The sequence below is a fragment of the Hemiscyllium ocellatum genome (genome assembly GCF_020745735.1).
Source record: "Hemiscyllium ocellatum isolate sHemOce1 chromosome 27 unlocalized genomic scaffold, sHemOce1.pat.X.cur. SUPER_27_unloc_7, whole genome shotgun sequence".
In the NCBI taxonomy this organism is placed as follows: domain Eukaryota; kingdom Metazoa; phylum Chordata; class Chondrichthyes; order Orectolobiformes; family Hemiscylliidae; genus Hemiscyllium; species Hemiscyllium ocellatum.
In genome coordinates this window covers 563,114-589,806 of record NW_026867516.1, presented here as the reverse complement: position 1 = coordinate 589,806, position 26,693 = coordinate 563,114, and the positions used below count along the sequence as shown (strand labels likewise).

Below are 26,693 nucleotides of genomic sequence, written 5' to 3'. Positions count from 1 at the left end.
TGCTGTTTGTCATTTTTATAACTGACTTAGATGCAGGCATAGGTGGATGGATTAGAAAATTTGCAGACAACACTAAAGTCGGTGGAGTACTGGACAGTTTGGAAGAATGTTACAGATTGCAGGGGGAATTGGATAAACTGCAGAATTGGGCTGAGAGGTGGCAAATGGAGTTCAATGCAGCTAAATGTGAGGTGATGCACTTCGGGAAGAATAACAGGATGGCAGGGTAGTTGGGCAATGGAAAGATCCTTGGTCGTGTGGATGTGCAGAGTCCATGTACAGAGAATCCTGAAAGTTGCCACCCAGGTGGATAGTGCTGTTAAGAAGGCATACGGTGTGTGAGGTTTCATTGGGAGAGGGATTGAGTTCCGGAACCACAATATCATGCTGCAACTATACAAAATACTGGTGCGGCCACACTTGGAATATTGTGTACGGTTCTGGTTGCCCCATCATAGAAAGGATGTGGAAGCATTGGCAAAGGTGCAGAGGAGATTTACCAGGATGTTGCCTGGTCTGGAGGGAAGGTCTTATGAGGAAAGGCTGAGAGACTTGGGTCTTTTCTCATTGGAAAGAAGACGGCTAAGGGGGGATTTGATGGAGACATACAAGATGATCAGAGGATTAAATAGTTTAGACAGAGAAAGACGTTTTCCCAGGATGATGATGTTAGCTTGTACGAGAGGGCATAACTACAAATTGAGGAGTGATAGATTTAAGATGTCAGAGGCAAGTTCTTTACCCAGGGAGTGGTAAGGGCGTGGAATGTCCTACCTGCTAACGTAGTCAACTCAGCCACATTAGGGAGATTTAAACAATCCTTAGATAAGCGCATGGATGATTTTGGGATAGTGTCGGGGAATGAGCTGAGAATAGTTCACAGGTCGGCGCAACATCGAGGGTCGAAGGGCCTGTTCTGCGCTGGATTGTTCTATGTTCTAAACTTAGTGCAGGAGGCTGAAAGAAATGAGTAGCTTTAAAACAAAAACCTCTTGGCGCTCAAAGCTTTCAATGAGAGTCTGAGCCCGGTGGTAAGTTCAGGTAACCTTTATTGCAACCCAACTTTGTTACAGCTTCAGATCCCCCCAACAAAAAGGCAGAGAAAAAGTAGTTGCTTTTTGAACAGCTCAAGGTGAAAGTGCACACACCACACCTCCCCTGTCCCCTCCTCACTGTCTTTACTATTGGTCAGCACCAAGTTGTCCCTTTGTAATTGGATCCTTGGTACAGCCGTAACCCGGAGGAAGTATTGCCTCACTCAACAATTTCAACCCATACCCTGTCTCCAAGTAAGTTTCTCCCCGCTCCTTTGCCAGTGGGGCGAGGGTAGTGTAGAGTCAACCAGACTGCTGTGGGTCTGGAGTCACGTGTAGGCCAGACCGGGTAAAGGATGCAGCTGGAACGACTGAGTGTATCCTTTCCCACAATGGCGGTTCCCTTCCCTAACAAGGGAGAGAGAGAATCAGATGGGGGCTTTCTCCCCTGCACCACCCCCTCCCTGAAATGGTCTCATCGTTAGATTCCAAAATCCACATTTCTGACCGTATACCAATTCTGCCATCTGTCGTGGCGGGATTCAAACCCGGGAGTCCCCGGAACTGGGTTGATATTCCAATCGATAATGGGACTCGGCCGTCACTCCTTCAATCCCCCTGTGAAGGCACGTGAACTCGCTGGTGGCTCCGCAGTTGGGAGGAGTAGGTGAAGCCCTTCCCGCACTGAGAGCAGATGAACGGCCTCTCCCCGGTGTGGATCCGCTGGTGCCTCAGCAGGGAGGAAGATGTGCTGAAGGCCTTCCCACACTCGGGGCAGCTGAAGGGCTTCTCCCCCGTGTGGACCCTCCGGTGGGTCAGCAAGTGGGAGGAATACCTGAAGCCCTTCCCACACTGAGAGCAGGTGAATGGCCTCTCCCCGGTGTGGACCCGCCGGTGGGTCAGCAGGGTGGAGGAATCACTGAAGGCCTTCCCACCTCCGGGGCAGCTGAAGGACATCTCCCTGGTGTGGACACGCTGATGCCTCAGCAGGGTGGAGACCTGGGTAAAAGCCTTCCTGCACTCTGAGCAGCTGAACGGCCTCTCCCCCGTGTGGATCCGCTGGTGGGTCTGCAGGGTGGAGGAGGAGGTAAAGCCCTTCCCGCACTGAGAGCAGGTGAATGGCCTCTCCCCCGTGTGGACCCGCCGGTGGGTCAGCAGATGGGAGGAGCAGGTGAAGCCCTTCCCACACTGACCACAGCTGAAGGGCCTCTTCCCCCGTGTGGATCCGCTGGTGGCTCCGCAGGGTGGAGGAGCAGGTGAAGCCCTTCCCACACTGAGAGCAGGTGAACGGCCTCTCCCCAGTGTGGACCCGCTGGTGGGTCAGCAGGGCGGAGGAATTGCTGAAGGCCTTCCCACACTCGGGGCAGCTGAAGGGCTTCTCCCCCGTGTGGACATGCCGATGTCTCCGCAGGTTGGAAGAGCAGATGAAGCCCTTCCCACACTGAGAGCAGGTGAACGGCCTCTCCCCGGTGTGGACCCGCTGGTGACTCCGCAGGGTGGAGGAATCGCTGAAGGCCTTCCTACACTCAGGGCAGCTGAAGGGCCTTTCCCCCGTGTGGACACGCTGGTGCCTCAGCAGGGTGGAGGCCTGGGTAAAGGCCTTCCCGCACTCTGGGCAGCTGAAGGGGCTCTCCCCCGTGTGGACATGCTGGTGGGTAAGCAGGGCGGAGGAATTGCTGAAGGCCTTCCCGCACCCGGGGCAGCTGAAGGGCCTCTCCCCGGTGTGGACCTGCTGGTGCCTCAGCAGGGTGGAGACCTGAGTAAAGGCCTTCCCGCACTCTGGGCAGCTGAAGGGCCTCTCACCGGTGTGGACCCGCTGGTGGGTCTGGAGGTTGAAGGAGTGGGTGAAGCCCTTCCCGCACTGAGAGCAGGTGAATGGCCTCTCCCCCGTGTGGATACGCTGGTGGGTCAGCAGGGAGGAGACGTGGGTAAAAGCCTTCCCGCACTGAGAGCAGCTGAAGGGCCTCTGCCCTGTGTGGACATGCTGGTGGCTCCGCAGGGTGGAGGAATCGCTGAAGGCCTTCCCGCACTCAGGGCAACTGAAGGGCCTTGCCCCCGTGTGGACACGCTGGTGCCTCAGCAGGGTGGAGGCCTGGGTAAAGGCCTTCCCGCACTCTGGGCAGCTGAAGGGCCTCTCCCCCGTGTGGATCCGCCGATGGGCCAACAGGGCGGAGAAAAACATGAAGGCCTTCCCACAATCGGGGCAGCTGAAGGGTCTTTTCCCCGTGTGGTCCTGCTGGTGGGCCAGCAGGTGGGAGGAATGTCTAAAGGCCTTCCCACAGTCGGTGCAGGGGAATGGCTTCTCCCCGCTGTGACTGCGCCGATGAGTCTCCAGGGTAGACGGGACACGGAAGCCTTTCCCACAGTCACCACACTTCCACGGTTTCTCCACGTGGCGGGATTCCTCCGGTTTCTCCATGGCCACAGCTTCAGCTGCTCACAAACACATGTGGAGCCCCTTTCTGCCTTGAAATCCCCTTCCCAGGCCATATAACTGTTTCAGGCTCCACACACAATGCGCTGCAACAGTGGGGTCTCTCGTCCAGTCCCACTAATGCTGAAAACATACTCAGACAGGAACCAAAAAGCGTTGATCCCTCTCACAGAAATCACAGTCAAAAACTGTCCCGATGGATTGAGTGACTGACAGACATTGACATCAAAGTGAGGACTGCTGACCCTGGACAGTCAGTCGAAAAATTTGGCGCTGGAAAAGCACAGCAGGTCAGGCAGCATCCGAGGAGCAGGAGAGTCAATGTTTCGGGCATAAGCCCTTTATCCGTTGATTTTGAAACTTCAGTCTTCAGATTTTCAAATACTCTGCAAAAAGAGATTACAAAAGTCATCACTATCAGTGCAGGGTAGAAATTCAGAACAAGCAATTCTACTTTCTGTGGAATATTCTTTTACTGTTCCACAAAATTGAAAGCACCATCCCACTCTCCCTTCCCCTCTGTTCTCACTCCGCTCTAACTAATTCCCCTGAAGGTGCTGATTCAGGATCTTACAGGGACAGAAAAATCAAAAACATCAAGACTGACATCTCTCTGAATTTTGGATAACTCCACCTGAAAGTTACTATCTTTCACAACACTGGGATCCTGCTGAGAGTGAGCAGGTCTGATTTTGGGAAGCAAAAAAAAAGTGTCAATTCAGGGTGAACCTGCAATGCAGCTTCTTGAGGAAGGACCAGACACAAAATGGTTAACGACCCCGGGAAGGTGGGAGCAAAATGAGACATCAAGGCATTAACACCAACACACTTCAGTCAAACTCTTCTGCTTCCCAGTCAGGGTAAAATATGCTCTGAAAGTCCAGCCTTCACAACCACACTTTGCTTTCACCGAGGACAATTAGAATCTCACAGCACGGAAACAGACCCTTTGGCCCAACCTGCCCAGATATCCTAAATTAATCTAGTCATGTTTGCCATCACTTGGCCCCTATATGGGCCGGGTGCTGGCAGCTGGGACTAAATTGGGTTGGCTATCTTGTCAGCAAGAACGAGTTGGATCGCAGGGTCTATTTCCGTGCTGTACATCTCGATTACTATAGTCGCATTTGCCATCACTTGGCCCTGACCCATCTGAACCCTTCATATTCAGATGTCCGTCCAGGAGCCTTGTAACTTGTCATCTTACCAGCACCCACCACTTTCTCTGGCAGCTCACGCCATCGCTCAAACGACTCCACGTTGAAAGCGTCTGGTCTGGTACACCAGATGACATCAGGATAATCTCAGATCGTTCCAGATCGCATCGATACTCAGTCAGTGGCTTTCCCGATCAGGATGTTGTACGTGATCATACAGGTCAGTGGGTAGGCGATCCCCCACCTCTTAGTTCAAGTATCTCTACGAGAACTCCCTTGCTGGAGGGTCCCTTGGAGACACTTCAACTGGACTTCATCGAGTTGTAGAAATGAGTTGAGTTGCTATAAATATGTTGTGCTTATTATCGATGTCTTTTCGAAGTGGACTGAAGCCTACCCTCCTCCTAATGCGACTGCTGAGACTGTGGTGAAGATTTTATTTAAGGAAATAATTCCTTCAGTATACCTGCGTGCATTAGCTCGGACAATGGACCACACTTTGTAGGTAATATTAACGGAGAACTCTGTTCCCAGCTTTGTATTTGTCGGCAACTGCATGGTGCTAATCCTCAGGTGGCTGGCCTTGGTGAATGTTTTAACCAGACTCAAGACTAAACTTGCCAAATTAATAGCCGAGTCTGGCCTCTCCTGGTTATGCTAATCCCTGTGACCTTATTCCAGATGGGATCCATGTCTGCGGGCAAGACACGACTATCTCCAGCAGAGAGTCTCTCTGGTCACCCTCTCCGTACCCCTTGGAACGATTCGGCTCCCTTCTCAGTCCACGTCCACCACATGACTGAAGCAATGATTGGTTATGTTCTTGCTCTAACTAGCATTATGCGTGCCTGTCACTCCCAGGAGCGTGCAGCCTCCAGTGATGTTCCCTCCCTTTCAGCCTTGTTACGGGTAGAGCCTGGTTCGTTGGAGCTCGTCAGAAATTGGACTGGCAAAGGTCTCCAACCTCGTTGGGATGGCCCCTTCCAGGTTTTACTTCCCACCCCTACGGTGGTCAAAGTCGCTGGGCGCTCAGCTTGGGTCCAACTGCACCATTGTAATTTGATTGCTCGCACCAATCAAAAGTGAGGAAGAGGAGGAGAGAATCCTGGAATCCCAACAAAAGGAGTGGACCCTGTCCATTTGGGTTTTTGAATTTTGCTGTTCTAATGTTAATCTTTTTACAGATACTTGAACTAAGAGGAGGGACATGTGGGAGATCGCCTATCTCCTCACCTTTCTGATCACGTACAACATCCTGATGGGGAAAGGCACTAAGTGTAAAAAATGAGGTCTGCAGATGCTGGAGATCACAGCTGAAAATGTGTTGCTGGTAAAAGCACAGCAGGTTAGGCAGCATCTCAGGAATAGGAAATTTGACGTTTCGAGCATAAGCCCTTCATCCGCTTATGCTCGAAACGTCGAATTTCCTATTCCTGAGATGCTGCCTAACCTGCTGTGCTTTTACCAGCAACACATTTTCAGCGGGGAAAGGCACTAAGTTTGGATGCAACCAGGAATGATCAGAGATTATCCACCTCCCATGCTGAGGAGATGCCGTCCAGTGCACCGGACCAGACGCCTTTGACGTGTGGGACGTGATGAAGATTGATTATTGCAATGGACTCATATCAGAAAGACCAGATGGTCCATCTGGACAGTAGAAATCAGTGGGAGTTACCATGTCGTTACTATGTTTTTTTGATTTTACCTGCAGACACAAGCCTAGTGAAGATAAAAATGATCAACCCCGTTATTATGGTAAATATTTTAAGAGCGCCCAGGAACACCTTCCCTTTTTGCAAGACGGGCCGACTCGAGAAAAGGGAAGCCTGATAGGGGAAACTCCACAATCCACAAACAACTTATTTATACAGGCCCACAGAACACTCTTCACCCCAGAGGCAGTAGTATGTTACTCCTCTCTATCGGGAGATGACTTACTTGCCTCGTCCCCAATTACATTCTATTCGTCAGACCTCCTACTGCTGACCCTGCAAAGTGAAATATCACTTTCCAACAGCTCCGGTCTGTGTATACACACAGCTGGTGTAACACTGGCTGGGGTACAGCAGGCCTTATGCGGCACATGGATCTGGAACGGAACCCTTCCCTTGCGCATTTATAGGCCTTTTCTCTTTTCAGAATCTGATATTGTCACCAAGACCATGTACAATAGAGTTAAGGGAGAGCCCAATGGCAACAGCATTCTGAGGACCATTGTCTCCCATACAGTGCGAGTGCTTGAGTCACTTGGCCCATTTTTATAGCGCTCAAGTGACTCCACTTGCAAATCGTCGACCCTTTACTCCTGTAGACCTGACCAGACTCCCTGCTGGAACATTTCAGTCACCTATTTTAACAAACTCTCCCTAATATACATCAAACCAGACTATTATTTCTTCAGCTAAGGTAAATCTACCAATTTCCTTGTCCTGGATGGCAAAGATGTCCCTCTTAAGGTCACTATCGGAGACCTTGTTCCCACAATAGTACCTTGTCCTGGCCAGTGGACAAATTGATGAAACCTTTATCTGAGGAGGATGCAACGGTCGGTCTTAGCCAACCTTACTCCAACTGGAAGGATCCCAAGGGATTGGGTGACAATACAGGACACCCACTAGGCTGGGGAATCCAAAGTACCCTGAGGTTGGAAGGATCGGCATGGGTGACAAGTCAAAAGAACCGCAATTCCCTCTTTTGCGGCCTGACCATTCGAGGAAATAAGACTAAAGAGGCTCTGGAACAGAGTAAACTGGGATTATCAGACCTGTGTCTTTACTCTGTGCAGAATCGGGATGCCTTAGACTATATACTCGCCTGGGAGGATGAGGTCTGCACCATTGTCCAAGATAAATGCACTATGGGCATTCCTGATCTCACTGGCAATATTACTAAGATACAAGAAGAGATCCAGGTATTCCTTGACAGAATGACTGAAGGGACCAGTTGGGGAAACTGCAGGTCGGGCTGATGGTACAATTGGTTGATCAATTTAGCTATTTATGTTAGAATACTTTTCCTCTGTGTAGGTATTGGTATTGTTAGATATTTAATTGCTAGGCTTATGAGGTCCCTTAGTCATAGAGATTTGCCCCAGAAGATGCTCCTTTTGCGTTCTGATGACTCACCCACACGTGTCGATGGCGATGATAAATATGACCAGATGAGCTGCGAAGATGGTGGTGCCGCTCTACAGGATGTTGATGGCTGGACCACCTTGAAGGGCATTCGTTTGGACTAGCCTTCTCTTTCAGTGATCGCGGTGCAATCAAAGGGAGGAATGAGGGTGTGGGCATTTGCATGATAAAGTCTCCAGCCTTAAAACTTGTCATTAAACATTTAGACTAAAATGTAATGCTGAATTATTGAATACATTTACTGCACTAGAAAATAAACAGGCAAGAAGGCTCAGAAAGAGGAGAGAACTTAAAGATAGGGACACCTGGGCTCACCAAGTGATAACAGGATGCTGTAAGGCAATTAAGAAGGTTTGCCTCAGCATCGGTGAATCTGTGTGAACAGGACACCAGCCGTTCCCTTGTGAGACCATTTTAGTGCTGAGGCTGTTGAATCCCATTGAAAATTAACTCTTAGTGCTTATCTGCAATGGATTGAAATGAATGGCATTTTGGGACGTTATGATGATATTGAGTAGCCATTACTGGTTATTAAATACAAACTCTGTAAAAGGAAATATTGATAAAGCTTTACCTTACTTGCTGCAGCCGAGACTCCAGCGGAGGCAATAGGCTGCGGACACAGTTCCGTCTTCGGGACGGCCCCGCCCCCTCCGGCGCCAATGCGACACGTAAACCCCGCCCCTTCCGAACAAAGCTCATAATATCCGCTCCTTCCGAACGCAGATAGTGAATCTCGCCCCTTCCGAACAAAGCTCATAATATCCGCTCCTTCCGAACGCAGATAGTGAATCTCGCCCCTTCCGAACAAAGCTCGTAATACCCGCCCCTTCGAGACAAAGCCCCGCCTCTTGGAGCCACACCTCTTTCCCCCTCCCGCACCAAAACCCACCCCTTCCCTGGTCCCCGCGCGAATAAAAACCACGCCCCCTTCCCCACGAGCAACCGCCCACAAAGCCGCGCGCCTCCAGGCTCAACGCGCCGCATCGCCCGCTGAGCCTCGCCCCGCCTACTAGCGCGCGTTCCTTTCACGAGACACGCCCCGCCAATGAGCAACGCCCTCCCGCTAAAACCCGCCCCCAGACTAAACCCCGCCCACCCAGGTATATTTGGAAGCACTAGCTTCTGCAGCGCTGCTCCTTACGCGGGTAGCTGTGCTGCAGGATCATAAGAGACAGAATTAATAGCAAAACATCACAGTGTCATGCAACCGACGCAATATTTGGAACAAATCTGGATCACTGCTGAGTCCTTCATCTTTTAAAATAGGTTGCAGGTTTTAGTTCATCAATATATAAATTCCAGAACATTAGATCAGAATCCCTACAGTGTGGAAACAAGCCCTTCGGCCCAACAAGTCCACACCGACCTGCCGAAGAGCAAAACACCCAGCCCAATTCCCCGTCAACCAAAACACGGGGCAATTTAGCGTGGCCAATTCACCCTAACCCGCACGTCTTTGGACTGTGGGAGGATACCCACGCAGATGTGGAAGGGGAATTGAACCCGGGGCTCTGGCGCTGTGAGGCAGCAGTGCTAACCACAAATAAAGGTGACATTTTCTGTTTTTCAGTGGCAGCAGCAACCCAGGAGTGGGGAGTCACTGATTTGAGGTTTTAAATTTGCAGTCGGAGAGCAGAGGTTCCTGGGAGAGGAGGGACGACTTATTTTTATTTCCTTCCTGAGTATAAGTCAGTGTGTACTGTTGAGGCGGGAAAATGACCTACCAGGGGTATGCACTGGGGCCCAGGTCTCTGGCACAGAGCCTGTCCCCTGTTGCACCAGAAGGGAAGGAGGGAAAGCAGGAGAGGGTTAGTCATTAGGGACTCGATAGTTAGAGGGTCAGATGGAAGGTATGTTGGGAACGGACAAGACTCGCAGTTGGTGTGTTGCCTCCCAGGTGCCAGGGTGCCTGATGTCTCAAATCGTATCTTTGAGGTCCTGAAGGGAGAGGGTTTCCAGCCCCAAGTAATGGTCCATGTAGGTATCAATGACAAAGGTAGAAATGTGAGAAACTGAACTCACTCATAAATCAATCAGCCTGAGACAAAGCCTTGGAAACAAAAACAATTTATTACAGTCTTGCAGGTACCGGACGCTTCTGCAATCAAGCAGAAATGCTCACCAAACAGAGCACGTTAGCTTTCTTATTCAATTTACAAGTTGCGGAATCACGCCTCCTTTTTCCCATCCTATCATAAGCCGATTACCTCACTTGTTAGTTGTTTTTTTATCTGGCCAACCTGCTGTCCTTGTCTGCATTTTTTGTTCCTTGTTTGTTACGGCTTGTTCTTTTGTCCACTTTCTCTTATCATACTATAAGCTTTATTGTGAAATGCCCCTGTTCCTTCTTTTTCTGGTCAACTACAACACTTTAAAGTTATTTCCTAGCTTAAAACTGTTTTCTTTAAAAGTCCCTCTATATTCATTAAAGTCTTAACCTGGAGTATGCTACATGCTACAAGAATTCCGCGACCGTTTGGATAATGTTCCCCTTCCCTTCCCCCACTACACCCCGTCACCCATCTGCAAAAACATTTCTAATCTCCCACAGAATGAGGGAGAGGGAAGTAAGGCAGGATTTCAGGGAGCTAAGGTGGAAACTGAGGGCTAAAACAAACAGATTGGTTATCTCTGGTTTGTTACCCGTGCCACGTGACAGCAAGGCAAGGAATAAAGAGAGATATCAGCTGAACACGTGGCTGCAAGGATGGTGCAGGAGGGAGGGTTTCAGACTTTTGGATAATTGGGGCTCATTCTGGGGAAGGTGGGACTTGTACAAACAGGGCAGTCTTCACTTGAACCAGGTGGGAAATATCCTTGGTGGGAAATTTGCTGGTGCTATTCGGCTGGGGTTTAAACCAGCCCAGCAGGGGAATGGGAACCAGGAGTGTAGCTGCAGTCCACAGGAGGATGAGTGTAGAGAGGACAGGGACAGGATTTCAGAGTCACAGGAATGTGCTGGCAGACAGCGAAGTGGTTTGAACTGTGTCTACTTCAATGCCCGAGTATCCGCAATAAGGTAGGTGAGTTTGCAGCACGGCTAGGTACCTGGGACTTGGATGTTGTGGCCATTTCGGAGACATGGATAGAGCAGGGTGAGGAATGGATTTTGCAGGTTCCAGGGTTTTGATCTTTCATTAAGAACAGGCAAGGTGACAAAAGAGGGAGTGGCGTGGCCTTGTTAGTCAAGGATAGGAAAACGGTGGCTGACAGAACTTTTGATGAGGACTTGTCCACTGAGGTAACGTGGGCTGAGGTTAGAAACAGGAGAGGAGAGGTCACACTGCTTGGAGTTTTTTTTTAAATAGGACTCTGCAGAGTTCCAGGGAAATGGAAGAGAGGATTAGCAAAATTATTCTGGGTAGGAGTGAATGGAACAGGGTGGGCATTATGGGGTCTTTAACTACCCCAACATTGACTGGAAATGCTTTCACTCTAGTACATCGTATGGATCAGTTTTTGTCCAGTGTGTGCAGGAGGGTTTTCTGACACAGTATGTCGAAGGGCTGACAAGAGGGGAGGTCACACTGGATCTGGTGCTTGGTAATGAACCAGGCCAGGTGTTTGATTGAGTGGTAGGTGAGCACATTGGAGAGAGTGACCATAATTTAGTTAGATTTCATTTAGCGATGTAAAGGGATAGGAACATGCCACAGGTCAAGAGTTATCGATAGGGCAAGGGCAATTATAATGCAATTAGGCAAGACTTAGGATGCATAGAATAGGGTAGCACAATGCAGGGGATGGGGATAATTGAAATGTGGAGTTGGTTTAAGGAACAGATATTGTGTGTCCTTGATAGATATGTGCCTGTCAGGCAGGGAGGAAGTGATAAGATAAGGGAACTGCAGTTTACAACAGAAATTGCATCTCTTGTTACAAAGAAGCAGGAGGCTTATGTGTTGATGAGGCAAGATGGTTCAGATGAGGCGATGGAGAGCTACAGATCAGCTAGGAAGGATTTAGAAGAGAGAGTTAAGAGCAAAGAGAGGACATGAGCAGTCTTTAACACATAGAATAAAGGAGAACCCGAAAGCTTTGTGTAGGTATCTGATGTATAAAAGGACGATTAGGGTAGGAAGAGAGCCAATCAAAGACAGAAGTGGGAAGTTGAGTGTGGGCCCTGTGGAGATTGGAGAGGTGGTAATGAATCTCTCTCATCGGTCTTCACTCAAGGAAAAGGAGAATATTGTAGAGGAGAAGAATGAGGTACGAGATATTAGACTCAAAAGGATCGAGGTTAGTTGCACACAGGTGTTATCAATTCTAGAAGAGTGAAAGTAGACAAGTGCCCTGGGCCAGATGAGATTTATCCGAGGATTCTCTGGGAAGCTAGGGAGGAGATAGCAGAGCCTTTGGCTTTGATATTTGAGTCGTCATTGTCTATGGGTTTAGTACCAGAGAGGAGGATTGCAAATGTTGTGCCCCTGTTCAAGAAGGGCAGCAGAGATGACCCAGGTAATTATAGACCAGTGAGCCTTACTTGTATTATAGGAAAGCTTTTGGAAAGGAATATTAGAGATAGGATTTATAATCATCTAGCAAGCAACAATTTGATTTCAGAGAGTCAACATAGTTTTGTCAAGGGCAGGTCATGTCTCACAAACCCCTGAGTTTTTTGAGAAGGTGACCAAGCATGTAGATGAGGGTAGGGCAGTTGACGTGGTACATGGACCTCAGTAAAGCCTTTGATAAGGTTCCACATGACAGGCTGTTGAAGAAAATGCAGAGGCATGGGATTGAGGGTGATTTAGCAGTTTGTATTAGAAACTGGCTTTCTGAAAGAAGGCAGCAAGTGGTGGTTTTTGGAAAATATTCAGCCTGGAGTCCGGTTACTAGTGGTGTGCCACAAGGATTTGTTTTGGGACTATTGCGGTTTATCATTTTGATAAATGGCTTAGATGCAGGCATTAGTGGATGGATTAGTAAATTTGCAGACGACACTAAAGTCGGTGGAGAACCGGACAGTTTGGAAGAATGTTACAGGTTGCAGGGGGACTTGGATAAACTGCAGAATTGGGCTGAGAGGTGGCAAATGGAGTTCAATGCAGCTATATGTGAGGTGATTCACTTTGGGAAGAATAACAGGATGGCAGTGATCTAGGAGTCCACGTGCATAGATCCCTGAAAGTTGCCACCCAGGTGGATAGTGCTGTAAAGAAGGCATACGGTGTGATCGGTTTCATTCGTAGAGGGATTGAGTTCCAGAACTGCAATATCATGCTGCAACTATACAAAACGCTGGTGCAGCCACACTTGGAATATTGTGTATAGTTCTGGACCCCATATTTCAGGAAGGATGTGGAAAACATTGGAAAAGGAGCAGAGGAGATTTATCAGTTTGTTGCCTGGTCTGGAGGGAGGGTCTTATGAGGAAAGGCTGAGAGACTTGGGTCTGTTCTCATTGGAAAGAAGAAGAACCCCTTACCTAACACTACGGGCAATTTAGCATGGCCAATTCACCTGACCCGCACATCTTTGGACTGTGGGAGGAAACCGGAGCACCTGGAGGAAACCCACGCAGGCACGGGGAGAATGTGCAAACTCCACACAGTCAGTCGCCTGAGTCGGGAATTGAACCCGGGTCTCAGGCACTGTGAGACAGCAGTGCTAACCACTGTGCCACCGTGCCGCCCACAAATTGATTTTGGGATAGTGTAGGGGGACGAGCTGAGAATAATTCATAGGTCGGCGCAACATCGAGGGCCGAATGGCCTGTTCTGCGCTGGATTTTTCTATGTTCTAAACTTAGTGCAGGAGGCTGAAAGAAATGAGCAGCTTTAAAACAAAATCTCTTGGAGCTCAAAGCTTTCAATGAGAGTCTGAGCCCGCTGGTAAGTTCAGGTAACCTTTATTGCAACCCAACTTTGTTACAGCTTCAGATCCCCCCAGCAAAAAGGCAGAGAAAAAGTAGTTGCTTTTTGAACAGCTCAGGGTCAAAGTGCACACACCACACCTACCCTGTCGATAATGGGACTCGGCCGCCACTCCTTCAATCCCCCTGCGATGGCACATGAACTCGCTGGTGGCTCTGCAGGTGGGAGGAGCGGGTGAAGCCCTTCCCGCACTCTGGACAGCTGAAGGGCCTCTCCCCGGTGTGGATCCGCTGGTGGCTCCGCAGGTTGGAGGAGCAGGTAAAGCCCTTCCCGCACTGAGGACAGGTGTACGGTCTCTCCCTGGTGTGGACCCGCTGGTGGGTCAGCAGCGTGGAGGAACTGCTGAAGGCCTTCCCGCACTGAGAGCAGGTAAAGGGCCTCTCCCTGGTGTGGATCCGCTGGTGCCTCATCAGGGAGGAGGTGTTGCTAAAGGCCTTCCCACACTCGGGGCAGGTGAAGGGCTTTTCTCCGGTGTGGACTCGCTGGTGCCTCATCAGGGAGGAGATGTCGGTAAAGGCCTTCCCGCACTCAGGGCAGCTAAAGGGTCTCTCCCCGGTGTGAACCCGCTGGTGGCTCCGCAGGGCGGAGACGTGGGTAAAGGCCTTCCCGCACTTGGGGCAGCTGAAGGGCCTCTCCCCTGTGTGGACACGACAGTGGCTCCGCAGGTTGTAGGAATAGCTGAAGGCCTTCCCACACTCAGAGCAGCTGAAGGGCCTTTCCCCGGTGTGGATCCGCTGGTGCCTCATCAGGGAGGAGGTGTTGGTAAAGGCCTTTCCGCAGTCGGGACAGCTGAAGGGCTTCTCCCCGGTGTGGATCCGCTGGTGCCTCAGCAGGGTGGAGACGTCGGTAAAGGCCTTCCCGCACTCAGGGCAGCTGAAGGGCCTCTCCCCGTGTGGACACGCTGGTGGCTCAGCAGGGTGGAGGAATACCTGAAGGCCTTCCCGCACTCGGTGCAGCTGAACGGCCTTTCCCCCGTGTGGAAACGCCGGTGGGTCCGCAGGGTGGCGGAAGACCTGAAGGCCTTCCCACACTCAGGGCAGCTGAAAGGCCTCTCTCCTGTGTGGATCCGCCGATGGGCCAACAGGGCAGAGAAATATATGAAGGCCTTCCCACAATCTGGGCAGCTGATGGGTTTTTCCCCCATGTGGCCCCGCTGGTGGGCCAGCAGGTGGGAGGAATGTCTGAAGGCTTTCCCGCACTCGGTGCAGGGGAATGGCCTCTCCCCGGTGTGACTGCGTCGATGAGTCTCCAGGGCAGACGGGACACGGAAGCCTTTCCCACAGTCACCACACTTCCACGGTTTCTCCACAGGGCGGGATTCCTCAGCTTTCTCCATGGCCACAGCTTCAGCTGCACACAAACACGTGTAGAGCCCCTCCCTGCCGTGAAATCCCCTTCCCAGGCCGTATAACTGTTTCAGGCTCCACACACACTGCGCTGCAACAGTGGGGTCTCTCGTCCAGTCCCACCTGATGCTGAAAATGTCCTCAAACAGGAACCAAAAAGCGTTGATCCCTCTCACAGAAATCACAGTCATAAATTGTTGTGGTCCCAATGGATTGAGTGACTGTCAGACATTGACATCAAAGTGAGGACTGCAGACACTGGAGAATCAGTCAAAAAAATGTGGCGCTGGAAAAGCACAGCAGGTCAGGCAGCATCCGAGGAGCAGGAAGAGTCAATGTTTCGGGCATAAGCCCTTCATCTGTTGATTTTGAAACTTCAGTCTTCAGATTTTCAAATACTCTGCAAAAAGTGATTACAAAAGTCATCACTATCAGTGCAGGGTAGAAATTCAGAACAAACAACTCTACTTTCTGTGGAATATTCTTTTGCTGTTCCACAAAATTAAAAGCACCATCCCACTATCCCTTCCCCTCTGTTCTCACTCCGCTCTAACACACTTTGGTCAAAGTCTTCTGCTTCCCAGTCAGAAGAAAGTGAGGATTGCAGGGCCCTTCAGGGCTCACGCCTGAAACATCGATTCTCCTGCTCCTTGGATGCTGTCTGACCTGCTGCGCTTTTCCAGCAACACATTTTCAGCTACTTCCAGTCAGGGCAAAACATGCTCTAAAAGTCCAGCCTTCACAACACACTTCTGCTTTCACTGAAGACAATTAGAGTCACACAGCACAGAAACAGACCCTTTAGCTCAATCTGTCTGAGTTGACCAGATATCCTGAATTAACCTAGTCACGTTTGCCATCACTTGGCCCCTATATGGGCCGGGTGCTGGCAACTGGGACTAAATTGCGTCGGCTATCATGTGCAATAGAGCTAAGGGAGAGCCTACTGGGAACAGAATTTTGAGGACCATTGTCTACCAGATGTACAGCACAGAAATAGTCCCTTCGGTCCAACTCATCCATGCTGATCAGATATCCTAAATCAATCTAGTCCCATTTGACAGCACATGGCCCATATCCCTCTAAACCCTTTCTATTCATATACCCAGCGAGATGCCTTTTAAATGCTGTAATTGTACCAGCCTACACCACTTCCTCTGGCAGCTCATTCTTTACATACACCACCCTCTGAATATAAGGGACCTTTTAAATCTCCCCCAACCCTAAATCTATTACCCTCTAGTTCTGGACTCCCCCATTCCAGGGAAATGCCTTGTCTATTTATCCTATCCATGCCACTCATGATTTTATAGAAATCTGTAGGGTCACCCCTCAGCCTCTGGTACTCAAGGGAAAACAGCCCCATCCTGATCAGCTCAAACCCTGACAACATCCTTGCCAATCTTTTCTGAACCCTTTCAAGTTTCACAACATCCATGACATCCTTCCTACATCAGAGAGACCAGTACTGCACACAATATTCCAAATGTGGCCTAACCAATGTCCTGGACAGCTACAACGTAATCTCCCAAATCCTGTACTCAGACGATTGGGAAAGTTTTCAAAACCCACAAAAGACAACCGGGAAAACATTGAGGTATCAACACGGGGGGAGGGGGTGGTGGTGGAGTGGAGAAGGGAAAGGAAGCCAAAAGTGCTGGAGCCAAGGCAGAGGAAGAACACAGGATGCACAGCCGGCTTGAAGCTGCATGTGCTGTTGCATTTACTTGTGGAAATCGGGTGCATTTTGAAAAGGAAAACAGAAAAGATATCTCCTCCTCCCAATCTGTCCTCCTCACCTGGTAATTAAGTCCCATACCTGAGCTGACAGAGTCTGCTCCCTCCCTGGATTCACTCCCGTTGCTACAAGTAAACAGATTTTCCCGCGCCAGGATTTGCCCAGACGAGGGATTTTCATTCATTGTCACTTCCGTGTTGTGACGTCACGGAAGGGACGGGTGGGCGTGGCCAAGCGCCTGCGTTGTCCTGCGCTGTTTGTTAATATTCATTCGCTTCAGAGAATCCCCACAGATTGGGAACAGGCCACTCGGCCCAACGAGTCCACACCGACCCTCTGAAGGGGAACCCACCCATCCCGCTCTACATTACCCTGACAAATACACTTAACCTGCACATCTCTTTGCTCTTCTTAACTCTCTCTTTAAATCCTTCCTAGCTGATCTGTATCCTTCTCTATCGCCTACTATGTACCATTTTGCTTCATCAATACATAAGCCTCATGGAACAGCATCATAAGACACAGAACTGATGTCAAAAGATCAGTGTCATGCAACTGATAGAATATATTGAACAAACTTAAATAGTCTTCATCTCTTAGAATGGGTGCGGGATTTGGTTCATTAATATGTAACAATGTTCTTGAGATGACTTAAGGTTTTATAAAAAAAAAGACGTCCCCGCTCAGACAATGCATTAAAGGTGTGAGATTTGAGTCTGTCAGTATTATAATCTTGAATCAGACCGGTTCTGTTTCCAAAGTCGGAATTTGTAGAATATTACATGCATTGACTGCCTGCAGATTGTGTGCTTTTTGAACAAAATTGAATGTATCTGCAAATATAATTCTGCCAATACAATTTCAACCCATAGAGTAGTGTGTGTGTATGCATGAGAAAGTGAGTGTGTGTGCATGTGAGTTTGTGTGTGAGAGTGCGCAGAAGTGTGTGTGTGCATGCTTGGGAAAGTGAGTGTGCTGGAGTATGAGGCTGCGAGTGTGATAGAGTGTTGAGGGGTGTGTGCCTGTCTGTCTGAGATAGAGTATGTGTGTGAGAGAGACGCTTAATAAACGCAGGGGGTTGTACAGATAATGGTTGGGCCATGAGTCGTGTTGTAGAACAGACAGTCGTTGGGCGGGGGGTGGGGGTGCAGGGGGTTCAGGTACCTAGTTCTTTGGAAGTTGCATCACTGCTAGACAGGATGGTTTTCAGACGGCATCTAGCAACATTGCCTTCATTGTTCACACCATTGAGTATAGGGGTTGGGACATCATGTTGAGGTTGTACAGGATGTTAGTGAGGCCACTTTCAGAGTACTGAGTACAGTTCTGGTGGCCCTGTAATAGGAAGAATACTGTTAGAGAGGGTTTAATAAAGATTTAACAGGATGTTGTAAGGACTGGAGGGTTTGAGTTATAAGGAGAGGCTGGGACTTGAGGAGCACATGAGGTTGGGGGTGACCTCATTGACATTGATAAAATCATGAGTGGAGGTAAGGTGAATAGAAAATGGCTCTTGCTTCGCGGCGGGGAGCTCAAAACTCGGAGGGTATTTTTTTAAATGTGAGGAGAGAGATTTAAAAGGAAGCGGAGGGGCAACATTTTGAAAAAGAGTGATTTGCATGTGGAATGAACTTGCTGAGGATGTGGTAGTTGCAGGTACAGTTACAACATTGAAACAGCATTTGGATGGGTACATGAATAGAAAGGTTTAGAGGGAAATGGGCCAAATGCAGGCAAGTGGGACTGGTTTAGTTTGGAATCTTGGTCGGCATGGACGAATTGGACCGAAGTGTCTGTTTCTGTGCTGTATACCTCTATTGAAACCAGTCGAATTCTGAAAGGGGCTTGACAAGATAGATGCAGATAAAATGCCCCTTTGTGGGGAGGGTCTCGAATTCCGACAATGTGGAAGCAGGCCATTCAGCCCAAATATTTCACTCTGGCCTCTGAACAGTATCCCACCCATACCCAACCCCTTTCTCAGTATTTCCCATGGCCAATCCACCCTAACCTATACATCCCTGGTCACTATGGGTAACTTAGCACGGCCAATTCTCCCTAACCTACACTCTAATCTGTAAATTACCTTCTCAAGAATGTAATTTAAGTGCAGAGCTTTTCTAAGTAAAATGTCAGTTTGACTCAACATTGGGACACAGACAGAATTCACACCTATTGTCTCTACTTATAAATAGGGCAACGTCTCTTCGAAATGTAGATTCATTTAGATATAACTGCGTTAGCTTACATATTAAGATATCCCTTTGAATGTGTCTCATCCCTTTGAAATGTAATCTCGTCCATCTACATCTCTGTATTTGCGGAAATACCCGTTAAAATGTCCATGTCCCTTTAAAATACAGATTTCCCCCTTTAGATATGAGGCCGTTCCGTTAGATGTCGGAATATCTGTTTAAATGGAGCCGTGAGCTTTCCCAATGTAGACAGGGCTCCTCGAAACGTGGCAGTGTCCCCCCCTGCAGCTGCAGAGCGAGACAGGAGAGTTTGTTTTTGTGAATGAGCAGTTGTAGCGCGAGGTGGCTGTTGCTTGGTGACGGTGAGGCTCCCCCGGCCCCGCCCATCCCCCCGTGCAGACGTCACGCGGGGGCGAAGGCGGTTGGGAGGAGAAGTCGCTCGAGCGGGGAAGCGGCGGCCGTTAGGAAAATGGCGCCGTGCGGCCCGGGGCAGACCCCCGTCACTGGTCACCGCCGCCTTCCTGGCGCAGCTGCTGTGTCACGGCCACACCGGCCGGTTGTACAGCAGGCAGGAGCCGGTGACCATTCTGGAGGCGGATGGGGTTAAGGGCCTGTTTGGGAACTGGTCGGCCGCCTGGGTGGTGGAGTTCTACTGGTCGTGGGGCGGCCCCTGTGTCAACTATGGGGCCACCTGGAAGGTACTGGGCCCGGGAGGTGAAAGGTGAGGCAGGTTGTGGGGGGGACGGAGGGGAAGGAATGTGGGGCCTGTCCTGTCATAGTCACATTTTACACTCACTTTCCATCTGCTTTTACTGGCGCTTGTGCTGTTTACCCCTCACTGTTTTATTTAATCCTTGTGCTGTTTGCCCTTTGCTGTTACTTGTGCAATTGCTGAGGGTAGTGTGTAAAAAGTAGTGAAGGAGATTATGCACCAGCATGTATATGTTCTTAGTCATTGAAGGGGCAGGACCTGTTGAGAATGGTTAATAAAGTATGTGGTGAACTAAGCCTTGTTAACATGGAGATAGTTTGGTATTTGGAAAAATATACTTTTTTTTATTATTTAGAATCATAAAGATGTACAGCACATGAACACACCCATTTGGTCCAACCTGTCCATACCAACCAGATATCCTAAATTAATCTAGTCTCATTTGTCAGCACTTGGTACATATCCCTCTAAACCCTTCCTATTCATATACCCATCCAGATGCCTTTTAAATGCTGTAATTATACGGCCCCCACTACTTCCTCTCGCAGCTCATTCCATACGTGCACCATCCTCTGCATGGAAAAGTTGCCCCTTAGGAACCTTTAATATCTTTCTGCTCTCACCCTAAACCTATGCCCTTTAGTCGTGAACCTCACCCCTACTCTAGGGAAAAGACATTAAAAAAAAGTTGAGCAGCCAGACAAAAGCGATAAAATGTTGAGCCACATGGGGAAAAAGAACTGTGGCTTTATCCTTTATTTCTCCTCTTGGCATTTGAACATTTTAACATCTGTCAATAACACCAGCATCGCCACAGAGCACATTGTGTCTGCTCCTCGGTGTGAACAACAGCGCACCTGCTCGCTGGTGTCACCAGTACATTGTCCATGCTCCTCGCTGTCGGCAGAAAAGGAGACATCGCTTATCTCTGTTCCTAAAGGTCTTCCCTTTATTCTTAAAGCTGTGTCCTCTAGTCCTAGTCTCTCCTACCAATGGAAACATCTTCCCAATGTCATTGCACTGTGGGGATGAAGTCCTAACCTGTCCAGTAATTTCTGGTGGGTGAGACTAGGCCTCAAGGTTAGAGGGAGTAGCTTTCAGACAGAGATGAGGAGGAACTGCTTTTCCCAGAGGGTCGTGAATCTATGGAATAGTCTAGATTAGAGTGGTGCTGGAAAAGCGCAGCAGGTCAGGCAGCATCTGGAGAGCAGGAAAATCGATGTTTCGGGCAAAAGCCCTTAATCAAAATCTAGGGAATACTCTGGCCAAAGAAGCAATAGAGGCAGCTTCATTAAGTATATTCAAGACACAGTTGGGTGGGATTTGGCCTGGTTGGGGAATTAAGGAGTTCCTTGTGACAGTGCAGGGAGGAGAAGATGAAACGATGGATAGATCAGCCATGATCTTAATGAATGACGGAGCAGGCTCACTTGTAGCAACTGGAGTGAATCCAGAGAGGGAGCAGACTTTGCGACCTCAGGTATGTGTCTTGGTTACCTGGGTGAGGAGAGACAGAAGTTCAGGTTGGGACTGTTTTCCGTAGTTTGCCAGAGTCTGAGGAGTGACCTTATACACTTGTATATCATCATGAGGGGCATGGATAGGGTAAATAGACGTATTTTCCTTTGGATGGGGCAGTCCAGTACTAGAGGGTAATAAATTTAGGATTGAGCATGTGGTGCTTCAGCAAGTCAGGCAGCATCCGAGGAGCAGGAAAATTGACGTTTCAGGGAAACTCCCTTCAGGGAAGTGTGTGTGTGTGAGTTTGTGTATAAGACTGTGTGCTGTGAGTGTGTATTTGCATGTGTGCCTGCTTGATAAAGTATGATTGTGATGGAGTATGAGTCTGTGAGAGTTTTGAGGGGCTGGTGTATGTGTATGTCTGAGAGAGAGCATGTGTGTATGAGAGGGGTATGGATATCAGTGAGGGATTGCGTTTTGCTAAAATAAAGGAGGGCAAGACTTGAACAGGTAATGGTAGGGCCCTGGGTCATGTTGTAGAACAGAGACCTGGAGGTGTTCAGGTTCAGTGTTCTTGGAAGTTAAATCACTGGTAGACGGGGGTGAAGAAGGTGCTCAGCATACTTGCCTTCATTGTTCACATGCTGAGTACAGGAGTTGGGACATCATTAGATTAGATTATTTGGCCCATATTCCTCTGAACCTTTACTATTCATGTACTTATCCAAATGTCTTTTAAACCTTGTTACTGTACCTACATCCACCACCGTGTCTGGACATTAATTCCACACACAAACTACTCTTTAAAAAAAAAGGCGCTACTCCAGTCTTTTGAAAATCTTTCTCCACTCACCTTCCTCATTTGCTCCCTAATCCTGAAACCCCCATCCTAGGGAAAGGACACCTGCGGTTCACCTCATCTACCCTCCATGATTTTATGAACCTCTTTTAAGGTCACCTCTCAACCTCGTGTTCCAGTGAAAAAAGTCCCAGCCTATCCACCTAGCTGTAGGTATATTCATATCCAGTTATGAATTGTTCAATGCTGGTGCAGACTCGAAAGACCGAATGGCCTGCGTCTTGCTCCCAACTCTCTCCCTCTGTGTCCAGAACAGCAAGAGGCCCTAAGTCAGAGGAGCAGAAATTAGGCCATTCAGTCCATCACCCCATTCAATCGTGGCTGCTAGGTTTCTCAACCCCATTCTCCCCGTAACCCTCAATCCTCTTGATACTCAAGAACCTATCTGTCTCAGTTTTAAATATCCCCAGTGACCTGGCCTCCACAGCCTTCTATGGAAATAGATTCCACAGATTCACCGCTCTCTGGCTGAAGAAGTTTCTCCTTTCTAAAAGGACTTCCCTTTACTCTAAGGCTGTGCCCCCTGGTCTGAGTCTGTCCTACCAATGGAAACATCTTCATAATGTCCACTCTGTCCGGGCTGTTCAGGATTATGTATGTTTCATTTAGAACCCCCCACCCCTCCCGAGTGTGGGCCTATTAATCAGCATGAACCAGACCCTTCAGGATGAGGTACAGCAGGGATTAGGTTCAGTAAACTGAGACTGGAGGGAGAGTGTGTGGGATGGAGATTTTCAGCTTCTAGAGAATGAGAGAGAAAAGTGAGTTTGCTATAAATTAGAATTGATCGGATGGGCCAAAGTGTGGTAGATGGAATTAAATTTTGAGAAATGTGAGTTGTTGCATTTTGGTCAAGCAATCCAGGCAGGACTGACACAGTTAAGGGGAGTGTTGCAGAACAAAGAGACCTTGGAGTGCAGGTTCCATAGTTCCTTGAAAGTGGAGTCTCAGGTGGACAGGATAGTGAATGAGGCATTTGGTAGGATGGCCTTTATTGGTCAGAGCATTGAGTAGATGAGTTGGGAGCTCATGTTGTGGCTGTCCAGGATGTTGGTTAAGCCAATTTTGGAATACTGCGTTCAGTTCTGGTCTCCCTGCTGTAGAAAAGCTGTTATGAAACTTTGAAAGGGATCAGAAAAGATTTGAGCTATAGGGAGAGGCTGAATAGGCCAGGGACATTTTCCATGGAGCATCAGAGGCTGAGGGGTAAACTTATAGACCTTTGTAATGGGCATGGATAGTGGGGGGGAAACCTAGGTCTTTTCCCCAGAGTAGGGGAGTCCAAGAAAACTAGAAGACATATGTTTGAGGTGAAGGCAGAATGATTTAACTGGGGTCTGAGGGGCAACCTTTTCACACAGAGGGTGGTGCATGTATGGCACGAACTGCCAGAGGAAGTGGTGGAGACTGGCACAATTACAACATTTAAAAGGCATGTGGATGTCGGTCTGTTCTCAGCTCTGCTGGATTTCTGTTGAAGCTTTGATTTCCCCCCCCCCCCACCCCCAAAAAAATAGGGCTCTCCCAAGGATTGGTATGGTGTCCTACTTGAGGAATTCTTTCTCTCTTACATCGAACTGTCAGTATGCAGCTCTGATTTACAACAATATTTACGTCAACAGGATTAAAGCATCTGTTATCAAATTGGCATAGAGCTATACAGCACGGACATTGACTTTTTCTCTCTTTCATGCACAGACGCACATGACAAGTCCATGGGGGTGAATTTGTATTTGCAGAATGATATTTGCAGATGCATTCTATTTTGCTCAAAAAGTACACCATCTGTAAGCAGTCAATCCATGTAATATTTTGTAAATTCCACTTTGGAAATAGAACCAGTCTGACTCAAGACTGAGACACAGACAGACTCTGACCTCACACCTTTTATGCGTTGTGTGAACTGAGATGTCACATTTTGCGATAAAACCTCGAGTTATCTTGATAAGGTGCCTTGCAGGAAGGTCTGGGACTTACATGTGAATGATAGCTGCAACCCAGTCTAAAAGATGAAAAACTTGACAATCCAGGTTTGTTCAATATATCATTTTGGTGGCAGGACACTATAATGTTTTTCTATAAGTTGTGTCTTATGATCTTATTCTCCACAACCACCTGAAGGATCAGCGCTCTGAAAGCGAGTGCTTCCAAATAAACCTGTTGAACACTCACCTGGTGTTGTGATTTTTAACTTTTGTCCAGGTTAGGATGGATTGACCATGCAGAGATGTGCAGGTTAGGTGCATTAATCAGGGGTTAAATGTAGAGGAATAGGTGTGGGTCTGATACCCTTCAGAGGGTTGGTGTGGATTTGTGGGGCTGAGTGGCCTGCTTTCACACTCTGGGGATTCTCTGAAGGGATTGGCACAAACTCATTTTTTTTTTTGGCTTCCCAAAATCAGACCTCCTCACCTCTCAGCAGTATCCCAATGTTGTGAAAGATATTAACGTTCAGGTGGCGTTATCCAAAATTCAAAGAGATGTCAGTCTTGAATTTTTTGCTTTTCTGCCCCTGGAAGATCCTGAATCAGCACCTTCAGGGGAATTAGTTAGATCAGAGTGAGAACAGAGGGGGAGAGAGAGTGGGATGGTGCTTTCAATTTTGTGGAATAACAAAAGAAAATATTCCGCAGAATTCCTTGTTCAGAATTTCTACCCTGCACTGACAGTGATGACTTTTGTAATCTCTTTTTACATTTCAGGATCTGAAGATGGAAGTTTCAAAATCAACAGATGAAGGCCTTATGCCCAAAACGTTGACACTCCTGCTCCTCGGATGCTGCCTGACCTGCTGTGCTTTTCCAGAGCCGCACTTTCTGACTCTGACTGACTCTCCAGCGTCTGCAGTCCTTACTTTGACGTCCATGTCTGAGAGTCATTCAATCTATCGGGACCGCAACAGTTTTCAACTATGATTCTGTGAGAAGGAGCAAAGCTTTTTGGTTCCTGTTTGGGTACGTTTTCAGCATCAGTGGGACTGGATGAGAGACCCTACCGTTGTAATGCACTGAGTGAGGAGCGTGTAACAGCTCTACGGTTTGGAAAGAGGAATTCACGGTGGAGAGAAGCTCCACATGCGTTTGTGCAGCTGAAGCTTCGGCCATGGAGAAACCCGAGGAATCCCGCCCCATGGAGAAACCATGGAAGTGTGGCGACTGTGGGAAAGGCTTGTTTCCCGTCTGCCCTGGAGACTCATCGGCGCAGTCACACTGGGGAGATGCCGTTCCCCTGCCCTGACTGCAGGAAGGGCTTCAGCGATTCCTCCAACCTCCAGACCCACCAGTGGATCCACATGGGGGAGAGGCCCTTAAGCTGCCCCGAGTGCGGGAAGGCCTTTACCCAGGCCGCCTCCTTGCTGACCTACCAGCATTGCAGGGGGATTGAAAGAAAGACGGCCGAGTGCCTTTACCAACTGGACTATTAACCCAGTTCCAGTGGCTCTCGAGTTCGATTCCCACCGCGACAGATGGTGGAATTGGAATTTGGTCAGAAATCTGGAGTTCAGAATCTAACGGTGAAACTATTGTCGGTGGGGTGGGGGTGGAAGAAAACCCCCATCTGATTCGCTCAGTTCTTTTTGAGGGAAGACTTGAGCAGTTATTAGAGCAGTCATCCCAGCTGCATCCTTTACCCGGTCTGGCCTACACGTGACCCCAGACCCACAGTAGTCTGGTTGACTCTACGCTGCTCATCCAACTTACTTGGATACAGGTTGAAATTGCTGAGTGAGGCAATACTTCCTCCAGGTTAAGGCTATACCAAGGATCCAATTACAAAGGGACAATTCAGTAGTGACCCATAATGAAGAAAGTGAGGGGTTGCACTTTGACCTTGAGCTGTTTTTAAAAAGTTGCTACTTTTTTTACGCCTTTCTGCTGGGAGATTCTGAAGCTGTAACAAAGTTGGGTCACAATAAAGATTACCTGAACTTCACACTGAGCTCAGACTCTCAATGAGAGCTTTAAACTGCAACAGGTTTTTGGTTTAAAACTGCTGATTTCTTACAGGAGAAAGTGAGAACTGCAGATGCTGGAGATCAGGGTTAAGATTAGAGTGGTGCTGGCAAAGTATTGCAGGTCAGGCAGCATCCGAGGAGCAGGAAAATCGACATTTCGGGTTTGCTCCAGACTCCACCCTCCTTACTGTGTCAACCATCTGTGAGTAGGGTACTCTCTTCACAACTCCTTTTCCATTTTTTTCATTCTGGGCTTCAATTTATGACTTGCAGCAACTGAAAGGAAAGAGAATGAATCCATGGAATGGACAGAATTGGGAAAAGTTTGTTTATAACAGAGTGTTTCATGTATTGAGTGAATGTAAAGAGGAAGTGGTGGATACATGTTATGATGCAACGTTTAAAAGACATGTGGATAAGTACATGAATAGGGAAGGTGTGGAGGTATATGGGCCAAACACTGGCAAGTGGCACTAGTTTAGTTTGAGAACATAGTCAGCATGGAATAGTTGGACTGAAGGGTCTGTTTCTGTGCTGTCTGACCGTAACTGTTCTGTCGTGGTCTTAAAACCATTTTCTTGCCTTCCACTTTAAATGTGGTTACTGTACCTGCATCCAACACATAAACCACAAAAAACCCTCATGCACACAACATAAAATCCACACTTTATTGTTCAAATATCAGATGAACTCAGCCTTGAATAAATTCAATGACTCCCTAACTGCAGGAAAACATCCCCACTTCTAATCTCAGTTCAGCCTGCTAATATACCAATTGCCTTGCTG

The 26,693-nt window shown here is 48.5% G+C and overlaps 1 long non-coding RNA gene and 1 pseudogene across 3 annotated transcripts in view; one reads left to right on the top strand and one right to left on the bottom strand.

Annotated features, from left to right (window-relative positions):
• Positions 1-25,885, top strand: part of LOC132808544 (uncharacterized) — a 60,079-nt gene extending 34,194 nt beyond the window's left edge. For 2 of the 3 annotated variants that reach the window (XR_009642111.1, XR_009642110.1), the window contains exon 3: positions 24,655-25,885. This is a non-coding gene — a long non-coding RNA (uncharacterized LOC132808544). Of the gene's footprint in view, positions 1-19,336; positions 19,642-24,654 lie in introns of those variants that run through there. The other variant, XR_009642109.1, reaches the window with a different exon arrangement.
• LOC132808535 (zinc finger protein 850-like) lies at positions 1,064-15,137 on the bottom strand (annotated as a pseudogene).
• Positions 25,886-26,693: the final 808 nt, after the last annotated feature.